Source organism: Macaca nemestrina, chromosome 17, assembly GCF_043159975.1.
Source record: "Macaca nemestrina isolate mMacNem1 chromosome 17, mMacNem.hap1, whole genome shotgun sequence".
In the NCBI taxonomy this organism is placed as follows: Eukaryota; Metazoa; Chordata; class Mammalia; order Primates; family Cercopithecidae; genus Macaca; species Macaca nemestrina.
This window is the reverse complement of record NC_092141.1, coordinates 42,016,703-42,043,989: the sequence shown is the minus strand read 5'-3', so window position 1 is coordinate 42,043,989 and position 27,287 is coordinate 42,016,703. Positions and strand designations below refer to the sequence as shown.

At 41.1% G+C, this 27,287-nt stretch overlaps 1 protein-coding gene and 1 long non-coding RNA gene across 2 annotated transcripts in view; both read left to right on the top strand.

The window, feature by feature from the left end:
• LOC105485175 (acid sensing ion channel subunit 2) overlaps positions 1-27,287 on the top strand; it is a 1,135,324-nt gene that overhangs the window by 684,543 nt on the left and 423,494 nt on the right. The gene's annotated exons all lie outside the window — the stretch shown is intronic.
• LOC105485166 (uncharacterized) lies at positions 11,413-26,347 on the top strand. Its single transcript, XR_989385.3, has 2 exons — positions 11,413-21,482; positions 23,588-26,347. It is a non-coding gene; the product is annotated as an uncharacterized lncRNA (long non-coding RNA).

The following is a 27,287-nucleotide window of genomic DNA, read 5'->3' as shown; positions in this document are numbered from 1 at the left end:
GGAGGCTGAGATGGGCAAATCACTTGAGCTCAGGGATTTGAGACCGGCCTGGCCAACATGGCAAAACCCCATACATACTAAAAATACAATCTACCCTTTGTCAGATGAGTAGATTGAAAAAATTTTCTCCCATTCTGTAGGTTGCCTGTTCACTCTGATGGTAGTTTCTTTTGCCGTGCAGAAGCTCTTTAGTTTAATTAGATCCCGTTTGCCTATTTTGGCTTTTGTTGCCATTGCTTTTGGTGTTTTAGTATGAAGTCATTGCCCATGCCTATATCCTGAGTGGTATTGCCTAGGTTTTCTTCTAGGTTTTATGGTTTTAGGTCTAACATTTAAGTCTTTAATCCATCTTAAATTAATTTTTGTATAAGGTGTAAGGAAGGGATCCAGTTTCAGCTTTCTAGATATGGCTAGCCAGTTTTCCCAGCACCATTTATTAAATAGGGAATCCTTTCCCCACTTCTTGTTTTTGCCAGGTTTGCCAATGTGTGGTGTTATTTCTGAGGCCTCTGTTCTGTTCCATTGGTCTATGTATCTGTTTTGGTACCAGTACTATGCTGTTTTTGGTTACTGTAGCCTTGTAGTATAGTTTCAAGTCAGGTAGCGTGATACCTCCAGCTTTGTTCTTTTTCCATAGGATTGTCTTGGCAATGTGGGCTCTTTTTTGCTTCCATATGAACTTTAAAGTAGTTTTTTTCCAATTCTGTGAAGAAAGTCATTGGTAGCTTGATGGGGATGGCATTGAATCTATAAATTACCTTGGGCAGTATGGCCGTTTTCATGATATTGATTCTTCCTATCCATGAGCATGGAATGTTCTTCCATTTGTTTGTGTCCTCTTTTATTTCATTGAGCAGTGGTTTGTAGTTCTACTTGAAGAGGTCCTTCACATCCCTTGTAAGTTGGACTCCTAGGTATTTTATTCCCTTTGTAGCAATTGTGAATTTGTGAATGGGAGTTCACTCATGATTTGGCTCTCTGTCTGTTATTAGTGTATAGGACATATATATATATATATCCTATACATACATGTGTATATATACACATATACACACACAAACATATATGTATATATGACCTTATCAAATAAGTCCTGGAAATTAACCCTCCTACTGAGTTCATTACCTGGATACCTGGAACTTTACACTGAATGCTCAGACAACCCCGTAAGCATTTGGACAAAGCTCACCATAGCATCTCTAGGCCCCCCTGAATCATAGGATTCCTTGATTCAGGACTTTTCAGTTTACAAGTACCAACAAGGCACTTGGCACTTTTTTTTCTGCTTAGGAAGAAAATTTTCCCTTTAAATGTTTTGTTTGCCTTCAAGTCCATTTGAATACAAAAATATTGTGGAATTCCATTAAGATAAGGTCTGGGGCATAAGACACCAGGATAAAAGACAGGAAATAGCTCTATTCTTTATGCGGAGCTCCACAAGGAGCTGACAGTTCCTGGATAACTACGGGAAGCAGACTGTTAAGAAAACAAGTGGACCATTATTTCATGCTGGCTTCCAGCTTCCCCTGGCTGTTTTTGTTAGGAGCTCAAGGGATTGTTAGAGCAATAATACAGCAGGCTGGTTTCTAATGCTTTCCTTCAAATGCTGAAATTTCCTAATTGTTCAACAGGAAAATTGTTCCTTGGGCTGAAAATACACATTCTTGTGTCCCTTCAGGTAAGTTAGTGAAATGAGTAGAAGATTTTTAAGTGTGGGTCTTTTTTTTTTTTTTTTTTTTTTTTTTTGAGATGAAGTCTCATTCTGTCACCCAGGCTGGAGTGCAGTGGCACGACCTTGCTGATTCTCCTGCCTCAGCCTCCCGAGTAGCCAGGACTACAGGTGCATGCCACCACACCCACCTGAATTTTGTATTTTTAGTAGATACAGAGTTTCACCACGTTGGCCAGGCTGGTCTCAAACTCCTGACTTCAGGAGATCCACCCGCCTCAGCCTCCCAAAATGCTGGGATTACAGACATGAGCCACCATGCCCAGCCTGAGTGTGTGCTTTGATGTTAGGTAACTTACTCAGAGCAGGAAAGGTCTGTCCCTTTTCCTTGAAGAATGAATGATTTGGAACCTAGAGAGGTGAAAAGATTAATGTCTAGCCACAATGGGAGACTCCCGATTTTTGGTCCTCCAGCTTTCTCCCATCTTCTGTGCCCAACTTATGTGGAGGTGTGTAGAAAAGTTCTCTACCAGAGTATTTTTCTTGGTAGCTGTTGGATTCAAGTCTTAAAAACTGTAAGGACCAGCTTGAGAAAGTTTCCTTAGGAAAGAACTTCTTGATGTCAGGGCACTGGGATTCTGGGATGGGAGATTTAAGTAGGATATGGATTATTTGCACTAACTAGATTGTATTTTTAAAAGAATGCTTAAAAATATTTTTTAAAATTAAAATCTCCCTAAGCTGATAAGCGACTTCAGCAAAGTCTCTGGATACAAAATCAATGTGAAAAATCACAAGCATTCCTATACATATATGTGTATATATACGTGTATATATGTATATACATATAATAGTGTATATATGCAGATATACACATGTGTATATGTGTATATATGTAGATATACACACGTGTATATATGTGCATATATGTAGATATACACGTGTGTATATGTGTATATATGTAGATATACACATGTGTATGTGTATATGTGTAGATATACACATATGCATATATGTGTATGTGTAGATATACACATATGTGTATATATGTGTATATATGTAGATATACACATATGCATATAAGTGTAGATATGCACATATGTGTATATGTGTATGTGTAGATATGCACATATGTGTATATATGTAGATATGTATATGTGTGTATATATGTAGATATGCACATATGTGTATATATGTGTAGATATGTAGATGTGTGTATATATACCTATAGGTATATATACATATATTATATATGCATATATGTGTATGTATATATGTATATATACCTATATGTATACATGTATATTTATATAGAGAGAGAAGAAAGGAAGGAAAGAAGGAAGAGAAAGAAAGGTGTATATATGTTTATGTGTATATATATGTATATTATATATGTATATATATGTATATGTATATATGTATATTTATAGAGTGAGAAAGAAGGAAGGCAGGAAGGACGAAAGAAGAAAGAAAGAGAGAAAGAAAAAAGAAGAAAGAGAGAAAGAAAGAGAAAGAAAGAAAGGAAAGAAAGAAAGAAAGAAAAAGAAAGAAAGAGAAAAAGAAGTAAGAAGAGGTATGCGTAGAGTCATGTAGAAGTCTGGAATTAAGGAGAGGTGTCTTTTAATTGAAATTTCTTATTCTGATGTCTTCCTTAAATGTCAGGCAACCAGCTTCCCAATTTGATTCACACACTATATTATCCAAACTCCTGCACATTCCCCCTGACCAAGGGAGCCTGGGACTAGTGAGAGGCTTCATAGAATCCGGCCGGAAATAGGGAGCACCTCAGCTAAGAAACCAGAAGCCATTGAGCAGACAGGGTCAAGAGCTAGCTAAAGACCTGTTGGCAAACAAAGGATACAAAGAGGAAAGGTAGGTCTCAGACTCTTAGGACTGGAAAAATGAGCAACAACAGGTAACAGGGCAGTGGACCACACACACTGTGATGCGGTATGTGAAGATGAATAATGGAATGCCACACGCATCCAGAATTTCAAAACTGGATTGTTTTATGATTTGGTGTTCAGATGCCACTCATAAGGGTATGCAACCTATGTATCAGCTGAGCTTTCTGAGGATTCATTCATCTTACAAACCCTTCCCAAGCCCTTCCTATGTGTCAGGTGCTGTACTGGTTTCTGGAGACATGACGATATATAATTCACTTTGACGGAGGGAAAGACACATTCTCAAATACAACAGTACAGTCTGAGCAGTGGTATCACAGAGGCATACACCGCAGCTGGGGGGCACAGGAGAGAGAGATTGACTGGGCTGGGGGCTTCAGGCCATCCAGGACTTAGGGACAATAATCATAGGAGGGCAGGAGTCTGAGAGTCTATCTTGAGTTCCACAGATGATTTCCCATGATTCCTGCAGTTGTTTCCTTTTTGGTCCATAAGACCTGGGGCTCACATAGGCAGATTCCATGGAATAGGGAATCCCCTGGAGATGTTAACCTTACCTGCCCCATTGCCTGTAGATATGTTCTGGGGGAGAGACAGCCAGCTGCCTTCTAATTCACTGACTGACAGGCATTGGAAATATTGGAGGAACAAAGGTAAAAAAAATACCTTTGTCCTTGGCATTCTTCGTTCGCTAATATTTAGTCCAAAGAGTAGTTTTTAGATGTGGTCTTGGTCATGTGACAAAGAGGAAGAAGAAGGAGAAGGAGAATCATCACTATGCATTAATACAGTTATATAGCTCCAACTATAAAGGACGCCAGAAACTTCCTCTGGGGATGATATCAACAGAGCACTGAGTGAGAACCAGTGCAGGAAGATAGATACTGGGTCAAACTAACCTACTCCATTGGTTTAAGTTGAACAGGAGGACTGAGGGTAATGCTGGGACCAATGGCAGGTTCTAAAAATGTGAACCAAATGAAGATGCCATTAGAAAGGATCCACAATCTGAGACTATAATTCAAGAGGAGTGAGTGGGATACAACTTCAAGAGTACTGTGTCTTAGAAAATCTCAGAAATAAGAACAAGAATGTATCTTTGAAGTGGAAACGTTGAAGATGATATATAGCTTTACCAAGGGCAGTGGCAAGCCCAAGGGAAAGAAATCGGCAGGAAGTAAGTGGGAGGGACAGGTGGCCCAAATCATAGGCTGAGAACAAGGCTTTATCGCCTCTCTCATCACTATAAACTACTCTGTCTCCAAACATCCAGCCACAAAGTAGAGACCTAATAGAAGGCCTAGCAGGGAAACACTACATGTCATATGGGTGTTCACTGGGGCTCAAAGTTCTCACTAGATCCTTCTGAATATCAAAATAGGGTGACCACCAACTACTTATAGATCATACTTACCAAAAGGGAGGGGACATTGTGATATCTTATCTAGTTGTATTTCTCAGCGGATATGAGCCTGAAGGTGGTCAGCTATTTTGTAAAGGTACAGGTTAAGCTGCTGTTACCAAGTGGCGCCCATGTATGGCAGCTGCAGTGAGAGATGGGTGGAAGGTCCAGGACTGGTAGGTTCCTCTGCTCCACAGAGTAATCCTGGGGCTCCATTTCCTTATTTCTTACGTCTCTGTCATCCCCTAGGGTATTAGCCACATAGTCAGAGTCACATCACCTCCACCTTATCCACAGAGAAACAAGGAAGCAGAGAACAAAATACCTTTGTTAAAAATATAATCAAACATCTCTTCCACTCATATCCTGTTTTGACTAGAATTTAGTCCCATGGCTACATCTAGATGTAAAAGAGGCTGGAAAATGAATCTTTGGTCATTGGGCCCAGCTAAAACCTTGTAGGTTCTATTACCAGAAGGAAGAAAGAGGACAGGTACCAGGGAGTAATTAGTATCTGCCACAGTGATTCACAGCAGTTAATCCCGGTTGTCACCTTTGCTAGGAAGGCTTTTCTGGCTCCCAAAGCCTGGCCCCTCTTCTGTGTTTCTGTGACACCCTGTGATTAACTCTGACAAAATGCTTACCTGAATATCCTGAAATACTCTGTCTCTCTTCCACTAAAGTGCAAGCTCCAAGGGCAGAAAATATGTGTTTTTTCATCTTTGTATCCCCAATGCCTGACACGGTGGCACATGTAGTACTCAATAAAGTTTTGTTAGATGAATGGCTAGGTGGATGGATCAATAGATGGTTCAGTTGCAACGTGAATGGAACTGTGGCACACCTGGTCCAACCTCAAGGTTTTCTGATATAATTTATAAAAATTACCCTTTAATGTCTAGTCTTGTGTATGTGCTTATTCAAACAGATAAGCCAATGACTGCTTGATGTGGAAGGGGTAGAGTGGCTGTGGAGGGGGTGGGTATTACCCCTATAGATACGTAAACACACGCTCCTCATGTACTTAACAAGAAATTCTAGAGTGGTAGCATTTGGAAAGCTTAGGTATCAGTCACCTCTTACAGCATTGATGCTATGACGACTTGTTCACTGCTTGTCATTATGCGCCCTTTTTCATTGCTCTCTAAGTGCCCCTGATCATGTCAGGCAGCTCCCATCTCAAATCATTTCCACTGTGTCACACAGCAAGTAGAGCTTGGACAGAACCAAGAAGCAGGGCCCTGATACACTTTATATCAAAGTATAAGGAGATAGAGTGTGAAAACCTGGAGGGCTTCCTGCGTGGAGAATTTGGAGAATATGTCTAAGAATGTGCCTGCATGATAGAATTGACCAGAGGATAGAGAAGGGCAATGGGAAAACATTCCACAGCTCCCTGCTCCCCCAGGACCTGGGCAAGACCAGTAGGTCGCAGGCTGAACACGTTTTCAAAACTTTTATCTAAACCTAAAGGAATGTTAAGTGTTCAGTCCTTCGAAATCTAATCCCACTGAGTGCTTCCTTGGGTGGGTGAACTTTACATTTGGGACTATTGTAGAAAAGCAGGTGCTGAGGAGCAGGTGGAAGTGGGTTGGTTACATTTCTTACATAGAGCTAGGGAGATGCACATTACAGAAACCGGAGTGTCAGATGTGGAGGAGGAGGCGAGATGATTTAAGAATGCAACAGACTATTATCATTTGGGCAACGGAGATGGAATTGAGAAAAGCTGAAAAGCTCTGGGCAATGAAATTGGCTGGATGGTTGATAGTTCCCAGTGGGAAGAGTCATTGGCTCTGTTTCTGGAAATCGTAGAGTCGAAGAATACTACAGTTGCAGAGGATGATGAGAAATCTGATGTCAGATTGAATCCTGGCTCTGCCACTTAACTTATTCTGTGACTTAGAGAATTACTTAACCTCTCTGTGCCTCAGTTTCCTCATCTGTAAAATGGAGTTATAACAGTACACACCTCTCTGGGTCATCTGGGGGCTTAAACAAGTCATAACATACAGGCTCACGCCTGACACATGTTCTCTGTAAACATTAGCTCCTACGGAATCTGTCATTTTGAAACAGAAAGCATTCCTTTGTTGATGAGACTGAATAAAGTATCTTTGGCCATTAGTTTTCCCCATTTGTGTGGTGGATAGGATTATGCAAACTTCCCTTTGCAACCGAGAGAGAAACTGGCCCAACGTGAAGCAAATTAATTGGTTTACATAACTGAAGAATCCAGAAGTGGTCTGGCTTCACTTATGGCTTCTTCCAGTTCACTTTGCCATGGTGGACCCAGCCCTTGTTCTCTCTATTCTGGCCCCCTTTGTGTGCCAGACTCATCCTCAGGGCTGCACCAATTCCCACCTCCCAGCTTCGTTGCATGCCATCCACCAGTTCCTGCCTGTGAGAATGGCAGCCCCCCCACTATCCTCTCCTCGGCGCCTTGTGTCTCATTTGCTTGAACTGTGTCACACGCCTGGAAACAGGACATGCTAATCAGCTCAAGCCAATCTAAACCCATCCCTAGAATTAAGAGTGGGGTCAATACCCAAAGCTAATCCTAGCAGAAGATGGTTCCCCCAAAGCAAATCTGGACATGGAGGTCAGGATAAAGGAAGAAATAGATGTGTTGGAGGCAAGCAAAAATGTCTGCTATAGAGCTCAAGCTACTAGCTGGCTTGTCAAACACACAAATCTGAGAAAAATCCTGGAAGAGAGTGAAAAGTCTGTTTTTTGGTTTTTTGTTTGTTTATTTGTTTTTTACCATTTCACAATCCCAAAAAGATTATATGGGGGTCGTAACGGATTTAGCTACAAACCAAGGACTAAATGAACTTGGTGCCACCTAATATCCTTAACCCTCTAAAGAAGAGGCGCTCCATTCACTAGAGACAATCACTTCCGGCAACTGCCCCACAATGTGGTCTGAGCTCAGCCTGGAAAGGACAAGGGGAAACCACCTAGAGAGACCACACTGGAGGGCCAGCTGCTGCTCCCGGGCTGGCAGGGACAGATACCTCATCCCCACAGGCATGGCCAGCCCTGCCGACATTCTCCCCTGCACTGATGAAGGGGTGCTCCTGCACTGACAGAACAGCTTATTATGTAGAAATATGGATTCACCACCGCTCACTTCCTGCAAGGAGGGATAGTGCTGGGAGTCAATATCCTTTTATCTCTCTTTGCCTCGATGCTTTCAGCTTCTCGCCTGGCTCCAGCAATGAGCCTCTCGTTATGCAGAGCTACTTGCATTTCCCTTCAGAAAATAAAACTAAGACAAAGAAAGGAAACATATTTAGCTTTAATGATGTGTGTGGTTTCATTTTTCTGTTTGGATGTATTGCTGTTTAATGAGCTAAATATCCACTGGAAGAATTAGATACACTGATCCTGCACGCGTCTCCTGGGAGGCAGCCTCTCGGGGACAAGATGTGCCTTGGACACAGTACTCGGCAACCACACAGCCTGCCTGACAAACAGGCCAGATACTCAGCAAGAGCACAGACAGACCCCATCGTAGACAGGTAGCAGGTGATGAATCACTCACTGCTGCCCCCATGGCTAACCAAGCAGGCAACAGACTCAGCAAAGACGAAATCATGTGACAATGATCAAAACACTTGAGTAATGGTAGGGCCTCTGGGTCATTAAAAAAAAAAGAAAGCACAAAACACAAAAAGCAGAAGGTAATGCATTCGCCAGAATTGAAGTGTGTTTTAGTATTCCAACCAGAAGAGCCCGTTGTCTATCTCTATTGACAACGCGGAGGCTGTCCAGTAATGAGACCATCAGTCCTGATAATATTATCAGCTCCAAGAAGGTTCAGTTGGACAGAAATCCTGTGCAGCATAGCTGGGCACCCCTGAATTACTCTAGTTCTTCATTTTACTAGGAATGAAGGAAAAGAAAATTAAAGATATTATGTTCTTATACTTCCTCACCAAAGGAGTCATTTGGACCATTTTAGACTGGAAGAGATCATAGAAATTATTATTTGATCTCTTCATTAATAGATAAGGATTCTGAAGCCCAGATAGAGAAAGTCATATGGCCAACCAGTACTTGAACCATGACCAATAATCATTTTATGAGTGCTTGTTTTGTGCCAGGGACTGTTCTAACTGCTTTATAAACATTAATCTATTTGCAGCTCCCAACAACCCATTGTGCAGGGGAAGAAACTGAGACACGGAGTTGTTAACTATGGCCAAAGTCGTACAGTCAGAAAGTGATAGAGATGGGATTCAAACCCAACAGTCCAATTTCAGAGTCCGTTATGGTTCTGGCCTTTCACTAAAACCCAACTCTCCTGGCTCCCCAGTCAAACATGTGAAAAAACTCCAAAATTCAAAATTTCAAAAATCTTTTCCTACAGATCCTGGAATAAATTACTTAAGTTACCCAAACAAGTAGTATGAGGCTCCCTAGCCTTTGTGCTGCATCTCACAAGTTCAACCTCCAATGATCCTCAATCTACTCTGATCTCTCTTGACTCTAAAGCTCTTGGCAAGACCTGTCTCCTCCTATCATACCTCTTAGTTTCCTAGTTTCTTGTTCCCCAACCACACCTAGAGATTTGAGGCTTCTTTCTATCTATCAGGTTGTTTCTTAGTTTCTTGTTCCCCAACCACACCTAGAGATTTGAGGCTTCTTTCTGTCTATCAGGTCGTTGCCTCCATCTGGAACCCCTTCTCCTCCGTCACGTACCATTGATCTACTACTTATCCTTAAGACCCAGCTCCAAAGACACCTCAGCTATGACGACTTCAGCAATCGCTCATGTCAGAATCAGAATCCACTTCCCCCATAGCACTTTGTTCCTCTACCACAGCATTTATGTGATTATTTCCTCCATTGTGACCGGAAATGGAAGAGTAGTGCAGTGTAGCAGCTGGGTGCAAGGTCTTTGACCAGAATCAGACCTGAGTATGAGATCAAACTCTGCTACCAGGAGTTATGTGGCATTAAGCAAATTGCTTAACTCCCTGAGTCTCCTTTTCTTCACCCACAAGAGAATAACATTACTGATCTCAAAAGGTTCCAGTAAGAGTTAAATAAGACGATGCATGCAAAACCCTCGGCTAGCATCTGTCTTGTAGTAAGCTCTCTATACATCTTAGCTATTAGTGTTGAGGTGTTGCCATCACCACCACCACCATCACCATCATCATCATCAGCAGCAGCAGCAGCAGCAGCATCATTAGTGTATACTAATACTACTACCTTTATAGGCTGTAAATTCCTGGAGGGCAGGGACTTTGTCTCATTCATTTTTATGCCTGGCTTTTAGTACGTACTAATAAGTGGATATAGAATTGAATTGTTGAAGCAGTTGTTCAATTTGCAAGTTATTATTTTGGCTCTGATGATAAATGGTCTTGAAATCATTTGCCTAGTTGTTTGCCACTCAATTAGGTTTTGAGCTCCACAGAAGTTGATATTTCTCTCTGCAGATCATACACTCAGTAAATAGACTTGATACTTAGAAAAGTATTTGATGAATGCTTAACTTCTCAAACTTCTCAAAGTTCATAGGATCCTCAAGATGTACATTCATCTTTTGTAAAAAACAACAAAAAAAGGCTAAATTTACAAAGGAAAAGAAAGTAACATTTATTGAACACCTAAAAATAGCTAATATTTACTATGTTCTTACTTCATGCCAGGCACCGTGCTAAGTACTTTATATACTCCTGTGTAATAATCATCAAGCCAACTTATTAGATATGATTAATTCTTCTCATATTACAGTTAAGAAAACTGAAGCTTAAAGAAATTAATTAGCTTGTGCAGGATTACAGCTACTATGCAGGGAGCCCAGGATTGAAGCCTATCCTCTTCTGACTCCAGAAGAAGGTGTCTGGCTCTGAACTAAGCAATTTAGACACTTGGCCACATTTAGGACTGCCTTTCAATCTGATAGTTGTTGAATACTAGTACTATCTCCATTTTACAGATGAGGCAACTCAGGCCTGTTTATATCACAAAGTCAATCAATGCTAAAGCTGGGCTTCGAAAGGAGGTTTGTCTGACTCTATCTAAAGCCCTCTCCATTTTACTACAAAACTCCAGTGCCTGGAACTATAGTTGTGGTGCCCTGAATGGTGCTCACTCCAGCTTTTACCATCTCCACACACAACAAACCCTCCTTACTCTAGCAACCATCACCTGCTAAGAATCTGGCAGATGTCCCACCCACCACATAGTTAAAAGAGAAGGAATCATTCCAAATAGACACATCTCCACACAAAGGAAACCCAGTGGAGAAAAGACATGCCATGAGAAAGATGTATCAGTAGTCACTACCCGGTAGCTGGTGCAGCCTTGAATTATCACTGAAGGATGAGCTCCGAGGGTTGTCATTATGAGCAGATTTTGCAATCTGGGAATAGACTGAAGGGGGGATGGGGAGAGTGCATGATTGGAAATAGCAGCATCCTGGGGGCTATTTGGGAGGAAGCGGGGAGGGAAGGTAGGGTAAGGGATATTGGGGGCTGGTCTCTTAAGCCCCAGGAAGACAATAAAGGGGGTAGGAAACAAAACAATAATGAAGCCAAAGACCCTGGGGTGGGAAGTGCCACCAAACTCAGCAAAGCCTGGGAAATCAATCTGCAAAATGAAAGAAGCAGAGAAGAGCACCAAAAATAACCTTGAAGGTAATGGATGAGGCAGAGGAGAAAAATCAATTCAAGGAAAACATATTAAATGCAGAAAAACTAAATGAGAGCGAGGGGCTGGGGGGAGTTGGGATGGAGAGAGCCAAGGACCGGGAGCCTGGAGGGCTGAGTTCCTCCTCCAGCTTAGCTGCTAACAAGCTCTGTGACTCTGGGTGGGGCATCTCACCTCTCTGAGCTGTCCTGGTTCCTCTTAAAAATGACATCGTTGGACAACATGGCCTGTAAAGCCCCCACCTGCTCTGTCAGTCTGTGATAAAGAACTGTGTAAAATCTTTGATTCACATAGTCCTAAGCAATTACATGCAAGTAGGGACATCATCGGGACATCATCTAGTCAGTCCTTCAGATATTCCCAGCTATCTGGGGCTTGTGATATGTAAATGAAACCCTATCACTTGTGTTTCTTTAGCCTTTTGGGTAGTTCTGAAATTGATGATGAAGAAAACTCACAGGCATAAGTTAGCAACCATCAAAGAAGCTATTTGGAAGGGGTGCTGATAACATATCTAAAAGGAGGCACACTAGGTGCCCATCAATGATGGAACTGGATAAAGTAAATGTGGTACATATTCACCATGGAATATTATGCAGCCATAAAAAGAAAACAAAATCATGTCCCTTACAGCAATGTGGATGCAGTTGGAGGTTATTATCCCAAGTAAATTAACAAAAAAACAGAAAACCAAATATTGTATGTTCTCCCTTATGAGTGGGAGCTACATGTTGGGCACTCATGGACATAAAGACTGGAACAATAGACATGGGACTACTGGAGGGAGAGAAAGGGAGGAGTGCAAGGGTTGAAAACCTAACTATTGGATACTACGCAGAACCTGGGTGAGGGGATCATTCACATCCCAAATTTCAGCATCATGCAATATAACCAGGTAACAAATCTGCAAATGTACCCCCTGAGTCTAAAACAAAAGTTGGAAAAATGAAAAAAAAAATAAATTACACAATTATAAAGAAAAAAAAATAAAGGAGGCACAGTGTTTGTCCTGTAAGACACATTAGGATACCTGTATACAACAAAAGCCTGCTCTCCAAAGAGGGCTTATGAGTTAGAGGGATACCTCGCGACACCTCAGACACAGGATCTGTGTATATCACTGCTATTGTTTGAATGTATGTGTTCCTCCAAAATTCCTGTGTTGGAGTCCAATACCCAATTAGATAGCATTAGGAGGTGAGACCTTTAAGGAAGTGATTAAGTCATGAGCACTCCACCTTAGTGAATGGGATTAGTGCCTTTAGAAAAGAAGTTGCAGGGAGTGCCTGAGCCCCCATTTGCCCCTCTGCTCCTTCCACCATGTGAGGAACCAACAACACAGAGCCATCTTGGAAACTGAGATCCCTCACCAGACACCAAATCTGCTGGTGCCCTGATCTTGGAATTCTCAGCCTCCAGAACTGTGGGCAATACATTTCTATTGTGTATAAAGTATCCAATCTAAGGTATGTTGTTATAGCAGCAGGAATGGACTGAGACAATTGCTATATTTATGTGCTGTCTAAGATTTTTAAAGAATAACAGAATAAAGCCTCTCTTACCCAAAGATTATTTACCTACAAACCACAATTGTTAAGAAGATAACCTAGAACTTACAAGCAAAGCAGTTAAGAAAGTACACGTAGCAGAAAGGGAATTCAGATGTATTGGGTGACTAGGACAGGCATGATGTTTTACGTGCATCTCAAATGTCAGCCTGCCTCCACCAAGTCTGTCTGGGAGTAAAGGGTCTTTGCCTCATAGCTGTCTCTGAGTTGAGTCCTTGGTGTAACTGCTTCTCTGGGCTATTTCTGGTTCTTCTGTAGACCACTATCCACTGTACTACTGGCCACCACACAGATCAGCATCGTGGACAGTGAACAAGGGGCAGGCCACACTGCCTCTTCCTGTCTCTTTACTTCCCACAACACCACTGTGTAAGACTGGATGGCCATGTTGGTCTTTACAGAGGTTGGAGACAAGTAAAGAAATGTCACCATGAGAGAAAAGGAAATGCTTAAGACTGTATACTTCAGCATATGAGCGCTTATAGGCAAATGCTCATAGCAGATTTCTTTGGAATAGCCAACAACAGTAAATAACAAAAATGTCCATCCACAGGTGAAGGGGTAAACAAACTGTTACAACCATACAGGAAAAATAAAAGGAATGAACTATAGATTCATGCAGCAATATAAATGAACTTCAGAATAATTACCCCGGGTGAAAGAAGACAGACCAAAAAAAGCACACACTGTATGATGCCATTTATATAAAATTCTAGAAAATGCAAACTAATCCACAGTGACAGGAAGCAGATCTGTGGCTGTCTGGGTATGGTATGGGGAGAGAGATGAATTACAAAGGAGCAAAGAAACAAAGTAAATTTGGGGAGATGATGGATATTATATTGATTGTGGCGCTGGTCGCACAGGTATATAGATAGGTCAAACATATTAAGTCGCACCCTTAAAAATACACAACTAATTATAAAACAATTATTCCTCAACAAAGCTGATTTTTAAAACCATACATAATCTATGATTGTCCTCATAAACCAAGGGGAAAATATAAAATGGTAAAACCTTCATGGGAGTTGAGGGTGTTCTTGCAGGTACACACTCTGCCCTCTTTTCCTCCGAGAACATCTTCCACTTCATATCCCTACATGGCCTCCCTGCCTCTTTTCAAAAACTTCCCCCATCCATAGGAGGTTTCTGGCTCTACAGTCCATCACCCTCCCTCAGAAAAATACGTAGGACAGGAACATTTCCTAAAGTATAAAAGACTGTGGCAAAATAAGACCATAGACTCAGAACCTAAAATCAGTTTCTTTTTCCTTTTTTTTTTTTTCACCTGCTTTGTAGAAAGGAAGAAGAGGAATGTCCCCAACCAGTGTCTGGAAAGCACCCACACCCCAGTTCCCCACTACCTCCAAAAACACAGGCTTTCTCTAATACACAAATATAATCTGAGACCCCACAAACATGTACACACACTGTGAGAATTACAGAGGAGGAAGAGAAGACCACGTAATATTCAACAGCAAAGGAAGGCAGAACTCATAGGCACAAGTCAGCAACCTTCCGAGAGGCTGTTTGAAAGGGTGCTAACAACATTCATTCGAAAGGAGTCTCAGTGACTTGCAGAAAGACATTAAGGCCCTGTCATTTCATGAGTCTTTACCTTTCTTGTGCTAAATATGTAGCGCAGTCTGATTCTGAGGCGCTTCATTAACAAAGAGCCTGATGGCTTTGAGAAAAGTTTCAGCTGGGTTCCAGCCCTGCGAGACTGAGCCCCTGACAAGTATACCCTGCATAGACCTCTGGTTCTTCCTTGCTTTTTAAAGACTATCTCACACACACACACACACACACACACACACACACACACACACACCACTCTTCCAAACCAAGAAAACATCAATCCTTAGAGACAGTAGCATCTAAATCCTAACTCCACCATCACTGGCACAGAATAGAGGTCATACATGGCATCATGGTGCAAAGCACTAGAAAGTCCACTTTGTTCCCATTCTGTCTTCAGACTATGTTGTGGGCCCAGGAAGCACATGAGAAACAAGGACTGTCTACCCACTAATGATCACCTCTCGGCTGCTACTCAAAGGCAAGACTGAGGCTGTGACAATAAGCTCTCCTTTTCCACCCGTTTCAAGCAGGTCAAATTTTAGGGGAAAGGGGAGGAATGAGGTTTAAGCACTCCCGACTATGCTGCCAGGCAAAGAAGTGATGGAAAGAAAGCCAAAGCTATCTGATTTAAGTCTCACAACAGCCCTTTGAGATAGATATTACCATACCCATCTTGCAGATTCGGAAACTGAGGTTCAAAGAGGCCAAGAGCAACCAAGGCCAGGGCCAGAGCCGGCATCCAGATCTGCATGACAGGCAAGTTTAGGTTCCTTCCTTTAGTCTCCACTACCTCTAAGCAGGTAGAAGGTACACAATCCGAATACTAACAGGCAGATACTCACCTTAGGTTGGCAGTCAGTACATTTTGCTTTTAATTTACATGCAGCTCTAACTTGGTATTCCAAGTTTTCATTTCACAGCAGATTAAAATCTGCTCAGTGGAGGTGATGCATTAATTCATTCGTGTATTTACTTATCTGATGAATGTGTACTGAGTGCCTATCATGTAACTAACTGAGAACAGGTTCTGAGGATATAGCAATGAGAAACACCATCAAAGTCCCTACCATCATAGACGTATAAGGGAGAATAGTAGTCAACAAATGTGCACACAAGTTACTCGACGATTATAATTATGAAAAGTACAAACAAGGAAAAACATAGGGTGCTATGGAGTATAGAACAGACTAGGTCAGGTCCTAATGAAAGAAACTAAGGACAGAAGCCAGTACGTCATTGAGGATATGCCATTGAGGATATTAAGCAAGGAACTGATATGACCGGATGTGTTTCAAACTCATAACTAGTTATTCTGAATAAAAGTGGATGAAAGAGAGGGCACAAGGGACGTAGTTAGAAGGCAATTGCAACAGTTGAAAAAAGAAACGGAATTCATAGGACTGGATAGTTGGTTTTGTGTCATGGAAAGTGGAAGATGGCGACATCAAGAACAACTTCCAGGTGTCTGGCAAACGCAACAGATTTGTAACAGCTCTGAGTAGTGAGATGGGGAGCCTGGAAAAGAGAAGATTTCAGGGAGGAAGGGGTCAGAGAATGTCAAACTTTTGGTGTGTTAAGGCAAAAAGCTAACAACTGGTGAGTCGTTGGGAAAGGTATTCAAGAGTTCATTGTACATTCGGGCGTGGTGGCTCATGCCTGTAATCCCAGCACTTTGGGAGGTCAAGAAAGGCAGATCTTTTGAGGTCAGGAGTTCGAGACCAGCCTGGGCAACATGGTGAAACCCCGTGGTAAAAATACAAAATTTTGTAAAAATACAGAAATTAGCCAGGTGTCGTGGTGGGTGCCTGTAATCCCAGCTACTTGGGAGGCTGAGGCAGGAGAATCCCATGAACTCAGGAGGCGGAGGTTGCAGTGAACTAAGACTGTACCACTGCACTCCAGCCTGGGCGACAGAGTGAGACTCCATTTCAGAAAAAAAAAAAAAAAGAAGTACATTACACGCCTCTGACAAATTTTCCACAAGTTTGAGTTTTCCGAAATACAAAAATATACACTTGGGGCATATTAATTTTGAGATCTCTATGGTAAGACAGCTAAGAGAACATGTCAGGATAGCAGTTGGATATGTTGGCATGGATCTCTGCCCATAAAGCTGGGTGGCAGTCCCTGCATACATATACATCTGCATACAGATTCACAAAAACTGTGACAGCTGATGAGATTACCCAGGGACAGTGAGGACTGAGGGGTACATTGTATCAGTACATAATTATTTCCACATCTAGACACAATTCCTCCCCACCCCTGCCCCAGAGGAAGACAAGGTCATGGAGGCAGTGTCTTTCTGTGCATCGCTCTTGATTACAGTGTTTTATTGTAACAAAATACATAACATAAAATTTACCATCTCAACCAACTTAACTCTACAGTTCAATAGTATTAAGTACATTCATATTGTTTGTTGCTGTGCAACCATCACCACCATCCATCTCCAGAATTTTTTCATCTCTCTGTGCACCTCTTTCAGAAACAGAGAAAAGACTCCCAGAATCCCCCAGAATAAGATTTCCCCTCAGTTAGCCATTGGCCACCACTGGATTACATGACCACCCCTAAACCAATCAGTGAAAAGTGCAAACAGAACAACCATGACAGGCTCAGGCAAGTCAGGCTTTACTGAATGTAGGCTCACCTCCCATGAGGGAGATTATACCTAAATAAAACCAGGGTTCATTAAGCAGAAAGAAGAGGAAAATGCATTCTGGGTAAGAAAATAATAGTGCCTGTATACTACCATTTTGCAAAATGGTTCCTCACTTAATGTTGTATTTTCTGCATGTATACGGAGCATGCCTAAACACAAGTTCCAGTGTCTTCAAAACAGGTACATAGTTACTTGCCACAATTTATTAAACTAGCCTTTTGTTTAGGATGTTTTCACTGTTTTTAAGTTTGAACTTATTCAGATAATGCTGTAACAAAAGTTATTTTGTGATGACCGGGCGTGGTGGTTCACGCCTGTAATCCCAGCACTTTGGGAGTCTGAGGCAGAAGGATCACTTGAGGTCAGGGGTTTGAGACCAGCCTGGTCAACATAGTGAAACCCCATCTCTACTAAAAATACGAAAATTAGTTGGCCATGGTGGCGTATGCCTGTAACCCTATCTACTTGGGAAGCAGGAAGAAGAAAAAAGAAAGTTATTTTGTAAATCCTTCATGTACCTTTGGAACCCAGGTGTGAAATTCCTGAGTCAAAGGATAAGAAGGTCTATAATGTTTTATGTATAGGAAATTTTCCATTAGAATAAACAATCCTGATTTTTTTATACTAAAGGGTGGTTTTCAGTTACCTAGAACATTAATTCATATGGAGCATTATATTTCCCTGGGAAGCTGATAGAGGGGGTTGCTTTGAGAATATTTGTGTCCAGGTATTTGCAACAGGTATGCTGAACAGGAATGAGGTCCTTTGAGGCACCTGGGCCAAAAGTATGCTACCCAGAAGACAAGAAGCAAACAGGTGATAATGACATCTTGGTGGAGAAGCTACAGAGAAGAAAGAATGGAAAAATACAGGAAAGGTAGTAGGTAGCTACAGCCCACAAGGCTGCAGATCTTGACTGCCTGAGAGTAGGTCTTCACCCCTGACTGGCAAAAATGTCTAAGGTGAGAGGGGAGGAAGGAAGCAGCTGGTTCTGAGAAGATAATGATGAGACCAAGATCAGGAAGCCGTCACTTTCTTCCTCATCTTGCTACACTGTGGCTTTGACATAGACACAGTGATAGTTTCCCTGTTATTCTCAGCCTCAAAGTGTCTGCAGCAGAAAGGGCCAGGCAGGATGGAGGAGAAAAATAGTGGTGTTCTGTTTATAAAACAGTTTCCTATCCATCATCTCACTTAATCCACCAAATGATACCCTTGGGCAGATATTATTATTTCATTTTACAGGAGTGAAAACTGAGGTCCTAAGAGATAAAGTAAATTCTTCAAGACCATGCTGTTACTAAGAGGCAGTGCCAAGAATTAGCAGAAGCCTCCTGATCTGTGTTCTTTTGACTAGGTTCAAAGTTCTCCCTACAGAGGATCCATTCATTCAATAACCAGTTACTGCACACCTAGTCCATTCTGGGTCTATGCAAGGTACTGGGATGAAAAGAGATGGCCCCTACTCTTATTAGTGTCCTATAGCCTCTATAGTCAATTGCCACAAACTTAGTGGCTTAAACAACAGAAATACATTATTTCACAGTTCTGGAGGCCAGTAGTCTGAAGCCTGTTTCAGTGGGTGAAGTCAAGGTGTCACAGGAACATATCTGTATCTGTCCAGGGGCTATAGGGAAAAATACATTCTTTGCTTCTTCCAACTTCTGGCAGCTGCCAGCATCCCTTAGCTTATAGCCACATCACTCCAATGTCTGCCTTCATCCTCACATTGTCCTCTCCTCTGAGTGTCTAATCTCCCTCTGCCTCTCTCTTATAAGGATACTTATGATGGAATCTAAGACACATAGGGCCAATCCAGGATAATTTCCTTATCTCGAGATCCTTAATTTACTCCTATCTGCAAAGTCTTTCCCGTATAAGGTAACATTCAAGGTTCCAAGGATTAGGACCTGATATATTTGGGGTCACCATTCAACCCACTACACAGTCGTCAAGGATTCATACTCAAATGAAGGTAGCAGTGGCCAGATGAGCAACTGAAATATAATGGAGTCCAGCCACAGCCCGATAGCCAAAAAATGGCATTTGGCAGTGAAAATTAAAAATAAAGGAAACAGAAAGAGACATAGGAGGCAAGAGTCAGAGAGGACAAATGCCTGGTTTCTCCATGGTAACCTAACTCCTGATTCTAGTTTTTTAATTTAATTTTATTTTGCATAAAGATTTACATGCTTTCAAGGTACATGTGATAATATAAAACATTCATATAATTGGTGAAGATCAAATCAGTATACTTGGGATATTCATCACCTTAAATATTTGTCTTTTCTTTATGCTAGAAACATTTGAATTATTCTCTTCTAGCTATTTTGAAGTCTACAATAGATTATTGTAAGCTATAGTCACCCTACTGATTCATCTCCGATTCTAGTTTATCCTTGGCAAGCATCTCAGTCCTCTGATTCTGCAAGATACCTCAGTTATCCTTTCAGTAACTGACTCCCTAACCTCTTTTATATCTCTCTTGAAGCTAGTCAGAATCAGTTTCTGTAATTTTCAACTAAAAGAGAACTAGCTAATCACACCCAGTGTTCTAGGCCTGACTCTGGAAGATCCTGCTTTACACATTTGCAGCTGCGTCTATTGCTTTCCTCTCCCTTACTAAGCCTCACTCATCTCTCAGCCTTCCTCAGAGAAGGCCTAGCCCCTCTCGTTATAAGATCTGATCACTCACCCATGATTGTAGTCTTTTAGTTCCCATCTCCTGACTTATCCATTTCTGGCAGTACTTCAACAAACAGTTATCCTCATAAGAACACCCCCTTTGACCTCTTCGTTTCTCCTCCTGATTAGTGGTATTTCTAGGCAGTTCATCTGGGACACACCTGCCACCAGAGACAGACTCTGGCTCTGCTTTTCTTCAGATGCATTTAGCCTTAACCTTTCTGGCCATCAGGTTCGCCACCCACCTCAACCCCAACTACCATTCAATTGCAGACAACTACATGTAATCAACACTTCCCAGATCCCATGCACTCATGTACCAGGATCTGAACTCACCAAGGCAGGCAGAAAATAAACAGGGATCACAGCTCATTCTGTGGCTAATCCAACTGCAGACACCATAAATTTGGTTAGCTGTTATTCTCAGGCTCAAAGCGTCTGCAGCAGGAAGGGCCAGGCAGAATGCAGGAGAAACATAGTGAAGTTCTGTTTATAAAACACTTCCTATCCATTATCTCGTTTAATCTACCAAATGATACCCTTAGGCAGATAATTATTGTTTCATTTTACAGGAGTGAAAACTGAGGTCCTAAGAGGTAAAGTGAATTCTTCAAGACCATGCCATGACTAAGAGGCAGCGCCAAGAATTGACACAGGTCTCCTGATTTGTGTTCTTTTGACTAGGTTCAAAGATTTCCCTTCCAGAGGATTCATTCATTCAATAACCATTTATTGCACACCTAGTCCATTCTGGGTCTGTGCAAGGCACTGGGATGAAAAGACATGGTTCCTACCTGTAGGAACCTATAGCCTCTATAGTCAATTACAGGATGGATAGGAAAGTGTTTTATAAACAGAACATCACTACTTTTCTTCTCCATGTGGGAGAAGATGACGCTTCTGTTCCCCTGCACCTGGAGACTGAAACCTCCCCCACTGAGAAGTCCTGCAGGAAGATTACAGATGCTTTCAGCATTGTAGTTGATAATCCACGTTGAACATTCTTATTTCAGCTGGCCAGAGACTTTCTCTCAAATTTAGCGAATGGCCTGAGGATTCATGTATCTTTGCTATAGAAATGAGCCACAGAGGTTGGAAATTCCAGACTCTAAGTTGTAACTCTTACTCAAATTTTAGTTTCATGTCAACCACTACATTACCCTTGCTCTTGTAATAGGGTTTACTATGTTCAGATTCTTAAAGAGAAAAGAAATAATTCATAAGATCAAAACTCAGATGATGCTTTTCTCCACCAGGGATGTTCTTGGGAAGAAAAATAGCTTTTTCACACCATTTATTTGCTACTGGTCAACATACCTACTTCCACGGGTCTGGGGTAAGTTCAGTTTCTTAAGAGTTCCCTCATCCCATCCATTCCCTCAGTGGTGTGATAGACATGGTCTCCTACTCCGCCTTCCAGTCAAGGAAGAAAGTCCCTAAGGAAATGGTACTTCACAGACTTGGCCACATAAAAGGTGTACATAAAGTGGCAGTTGTCCACAAGCAGAGAGGGTCTAAATAGGTGGTTTAGGAAGTCAAAGCAGGTGTTCTGCAAACAGGAATAGTATATGTTTGGTGCTGCATGGTTTGCAACATGCTTTCACATACAGTAGTTTTGTTTGAACCACAACCCCAAATGAGAGAATAGATCATCTGATCCCCCCCATTTTTTTTTTTTGAGATGGAGTTTCGCTCTTGTTGCCTAGACTGGAATCCAGTGGTGTGCTCTTGGCTCACCGCAATTTCCACCTCCTGAGTTCAAGCGATTCTCCTGCCTCAGCCACTAGAGTAGCTGGGATTACAGGCATATGCCACCACGCCCAGCTAATTTTGTATTTTTAGTAGAGACAGGGTTTCTCCATGTTGGTCAGGCTGGTCTCAAACTCCCAATCTTAGGTGATCCACCTGATCCCCATTTTATAGTGAACCTGTGCCCACAGAGAACCAATGGCTTGTACTGAGTGCCACTGCTGGTATGTAGCAGATCAGTCTTGTTCCCATATCTTCTGATTTTATTTTATTTTATTTTATTTTGTCTTATTTTATTTTATTTTATTTTATTTTTGAGACAGAGTCTCGTTCTGTTACCCAGGCTGGAGTGCAGTGGCATGATCTCAGCTCACTGCAGCATCTGCCTCCTAGGTTCAAGCAATTATTGTGCCTTAGCCTCCCAAGTATTTGGAATTAGAGACATATGCCACCATACCTGGTTAATTTTTTTTGTATTTTTAGTAGAGACGGGTTTTGCCATGTTGGTCAGGCTGGTATCGAATTCCTGACCTCAAATGATCAGCCTGCCTTGGCCTCCCAAAGTGCTAGAATTACAGGCGTGAGCCACTGCACCCAGCCCATATCTTCTGATCGTATATATCATGGTCAATCCACATTATCATGCTTTAGGAGGTTTGGCTACTGCAGTTTTCATTTAAAACAGGGATTGGAAAACATTTTCTGCAAAGGGCCAGTTAGTAAATACTTTAGACCTTATAGGTCAAACATCTCTGTCACAATTACTCAGTGCTGTCCATGTAGCAGGAAAGCCTCCACAGAAGTATTTAAACAAATGAATGTGGCTGAGTGTCAATAAAACTTTATTTACAAAAGCAAATGATGAGCTGGATTTGACCTGCAGGCTATAACCTGCCAACCCTCGACTTTTAAGTATTAGGACCAAGTCTTTATGGTTATTTATGGCCAAGTTAGGGCTGAGCTAGAGGGCAGCTAGGGGTGAGCTGTGATCACTGCTTAGTAGCCCTCTCCCGTAGGCTGACGTGAAGGCTGCAGCCAGTTCCCAGTGCACATGGCTGCTACCGCATTCCCTTCCCTGCGGCCAGTGCAGTCCCATTCCTGTCCTAACCTGACCTATCCCTACGCTACCCTAACACTTGCCCACTCCCCAGACAACTGGAACTCCCAACCAGGGAAGGGGGCCTGGGATGAACTATTCATGGAAATGGTGGCTGTTAGATTGGTGACGTTAAGAGATGTAAGGCAGCCTTTCCATTTGTGTTTATATTTTCTAGTAGACCAGGCATTTCGCTCTTGGCTCCACTGCTCTGCGTCCCTGACTCACTCTTCATTATTTCTATGACCTCTTGGTCACCCACTCTCTGCCCCTCCATTGCACCAATCACACATTCCCTGGCATCATTTCTAGTCTTGACTTTTTCAAACGAGCTTTTACTCTTTGACTTTCAAATGCACAACGACACCTTGAAAACAAGGAGAAGCTTAGCTGACAGGTCACACACCCAGCATTTTTAAAAGACTGAGAGAACTTTCGGCTGTAGGGGAGTGAAGAAGTTGATAAATCCTTTCTCCAAAAACAACTATAAAACTAGACAAAACTGTCAAAAGCAACCACTTTGGAGCTCTGGAAATTTGCCAAAGGCAAACAACAAATTGAGAATAATTTATTTATGATAAACTTCTGAATTTCAGGTAAGAACTGAGGGAGTCTGGGGCATTTTTGCTGCCCATGAAAATCAACAGCTTCACTGCCAGAGGGGACTGGCTTGATTGGGAGCAGAAAGCAAAACCATGCCCAGCAGCGAACAGGGAGCCCGCAGCTCTCCTAGCCTTAGGATGAGTCCCAGCTGAGGCAAGCCGCAGACCAGAGGCCTAGCCAGAAATTTAACAAGAATATCCCAGAAATGAGAGACTGCAGGGGGCTTGATAAGCTCTCCACACATCTATCCCTGACCAGGAGGTCAAACATGTAGGGAGAACTGAGAGAGCCCAGTGAAAGGTAAGGACCAAGGCAGTCCGGTTTGAAAACTGCCTGGACTTCTCATGCATTCCCCCATCTACCTGCAGATGGAAGCCTTATTGGCTAGAGGTGTTTGAGCACAAGTGCTACCTAATCATTGGATGACCACTGAGCTGAGTAGGAATGGCAGTGGCTCCCAGGAAGCTAGGCTAAAATATAAACAATATTTTAAGAAACTGAGCAGAGACATAAGCAGTTGCATAGCACAGAGTCAAAGGTTCTGCAGATTAAGTCCAAGCAAATGAACACGGATTACCAAACTGACTCAAGAAAACAAAAATAGAAAATCTAAATAAGCCTCTCTCTAACAAGTAAAGAAATTGAATTAATATTAAAAATCTTACCCTCCACCATACATAAAAAAAGTTCAGGCCCAGATGATTTTACTGGTGACTTCTATCACATTTTTAAAGAAGAAACAATACCCAATCCTACATAAACTCCAGAAACGGAGGTGAGGATACTTCCCAACTCCTATTATGAGACCAGTATTACCCTGATGTCAAGGACAAAGACATCACAAGCAAGGAAACCTGCAGACCAATATCCTGTATAAACTTAGATGCAAAATTTTCTAAATGTTAACAAACTGAATTCATCAACATATAAGAAGGATTATATACCATGACACAGTGGCATTTGCTCCAGGAATACAAGATTGGTTAATTCATGTAATACACCATATTAATAGAATAAATATCAAAAACCATACAGTCACAATAAGTTCAGAAAAAAAATTTCATAAAACCAAACACTGCTGATGTTAACATTTTTGCAGTAAACTAAGAATAGTAGGGAAATTTCTTGGTTGGAATAAAAACATCTATGAAAACCCTGCCATTTGCCTGATATTAATGATGAAAGATTAAATGTTTCCCCCTCAATCAGAGAAAATGCAAGAATGTCAACTGTCATTAATCTTACTTAACATTATACTGGAGGTTCTAACTAGTGCAATAAGACAAGAAAAAAAATTAACAGTGCACAGATAGGAAACACAGAGAAAAAAACTGTCTTTATTCTCATAAAACATGATCCTTTTTGTAAGATTCCTTTCTAGCATATGGAATCTACCAGGAAAGAAAAAAAAAAACCCAGAAACTACTATAACTAGTGAACAAATTTAGCAAAGGCACATGATATAAGATCATCTTTTCAAAATAAATTGTATGTCTATATGCTAGTAATGAATAACCCAAAAATAAAATTAGGAAAATGATTCCATTCACAATGTCATCAAAAAGAGTAAAATACTTAAGAATAAATTTAACAAAAAGCATGCAAAAGCCAGTCACTGAAAATGATAAAGCATTGCCGAGATAAATTAAAGAGTATCAAAATAAATGAAGAGACAGTTCATGCTCATGGATTAAAGGACTCAATATTCTCTCCAAATAGATCTATAAATTCAACTCAATCCCAAAGAATTTCCCATCAGGCTCCTTTAGAAAATTGACAAGCTGGTTGTAAAATTTATATGGAAATTCAAAGGATATAAAATAGCCAAAATTATTCTGTAATAGAGGAACAAAGTTGGAGGACTTAGACTATGCAATTTCAAAAGGTACTATAAATCCACAGAAATCAAGAAAGTATGCTAATGACAAGAATAGGCATATAGATCAATGGGACAGAACCAGGAGCCCCCTAATTAATCCCTTCATTTTGGTTAATTAACATTTAACAAGTACTATTTGTGCTAAATCAATTTAGTGGGGGAAGTAAGGGTTCTACAACAAACAATGCTGGGACCACTGGACGTCAATATACTGTAGGGGTTGAAAAGAAATATATTTTCTCTCTCATTGCTGGGTTCACGCCTGAGTCACCCAAAATAAGGACAGATTAACATTAGAAAAGCATAACAAATTTATGCAATGTAAGTTTTATGTGATGGAGGAGGCTTCAGAAATGAAGACCCAAATTTCTATGCTTAAGATTGATGAAAAGTAGACAGTTGTGCAGAAGTATGATTGGACAAAAGGGGTATAATCTAATGATTAATAATAAACTGGGGGGAACTTTGCAGGGTCTGTTTATTCCGATTATTTTCTGTGTCTTCAGAGATGAAAACATCCTTTCTTCCAGGTAGATAGAGGGCACCACTGAAATGAGGTCCTTATGACCTGCTTCACGGGAGAAGGAGAAGGAAGGAGGTGAAAAAGACTTTCTCTTTCTGCTGTTTTCTCAAATGTTCACGGTGTCATATTTTGGGGCAGCACGTCCTGAAGCCCATCAATACAAAACAATAAACTTATACCCTCACATTTTACCATACACAAAAATCAATTCAAAATAGAACATAGACCTAAATGTAAGAGCTAAAACTATAAAATAATTTTATGGGAGAAAATCTTTTTGACATTGTATTAGGCAAACACTTCTTAGATATAACACTGAAAAGATAGTCCATAAAAGAAAAAATTGATAAATGGGACCTCATATAAATTTTTTAAAAATGTTTTTCAAGAGGTATCATTAAGAAAATGAGTCAGGTGCAGTGGTTCATGCCTGTAATCCCAGGAGAGGCTGAGGTGGGAGGACCACTTGAGTCCAGGAATTCAAGACCAAACTAGGCAACATAGCCAGACCCCATCCCTACAAAAAATATAAACAAATAAATTAGCCAGGCATGGTAGTGTGTGGTTGTAGTCCCAGCTACTTGCGAAGCTGAGGTGAGAGGATCACTCAAGCCCAGGAGGTCAAGCCTACAGTAAGCTGTGATCACACCACTCCACTCCAGTCTGGGTCACAGAGCAAGACTCTGCCTTAAAAAAAAAAAAAAGAAAGAAAATAAAAGAAAAAGAGAGAAAGGAAAACATAAGCCACAGACTAGGAAGAAATATTTGCAAGTAATAAAAATATTACAAATAATATAAATATTTGAAAGTAATATAAAGCACTTGTATCCAGAATATGTGAAGAACTCTTATAACTCAATTACAAGAAAACAAATGACCTACTTTTTTAAATGAGTAAAAGATTTGAGTACACATTTCACCCAAGAAAATACATGAATAGTTAATAAGCACATGAAAATATATTCCACATCATTAGTCATTAGGGAATTGCAGATCGAAACCACAGTGAGATATTACTACCCATCCACTAAAACGGTTCTAATCAGAAAGACCAACGACATATTTTGTGTTGATGAGGATGTGAAGAAATTGGAACCCTCGTTCTTTGCTTGTGGAAATGTAAAGTGGCACTGCCACTTTAGAAAACAATTTGGCACTTCCTTGGAAGTTTAAACACAGTTATCATGTGACCCAGCAATTTCTAGGTATCTACCCAAGAGAAATGAAAACATATGTCTACAAAGACTTGTATGCAATTGTTTATAACAGCACTACGCATAATAATCAAAAT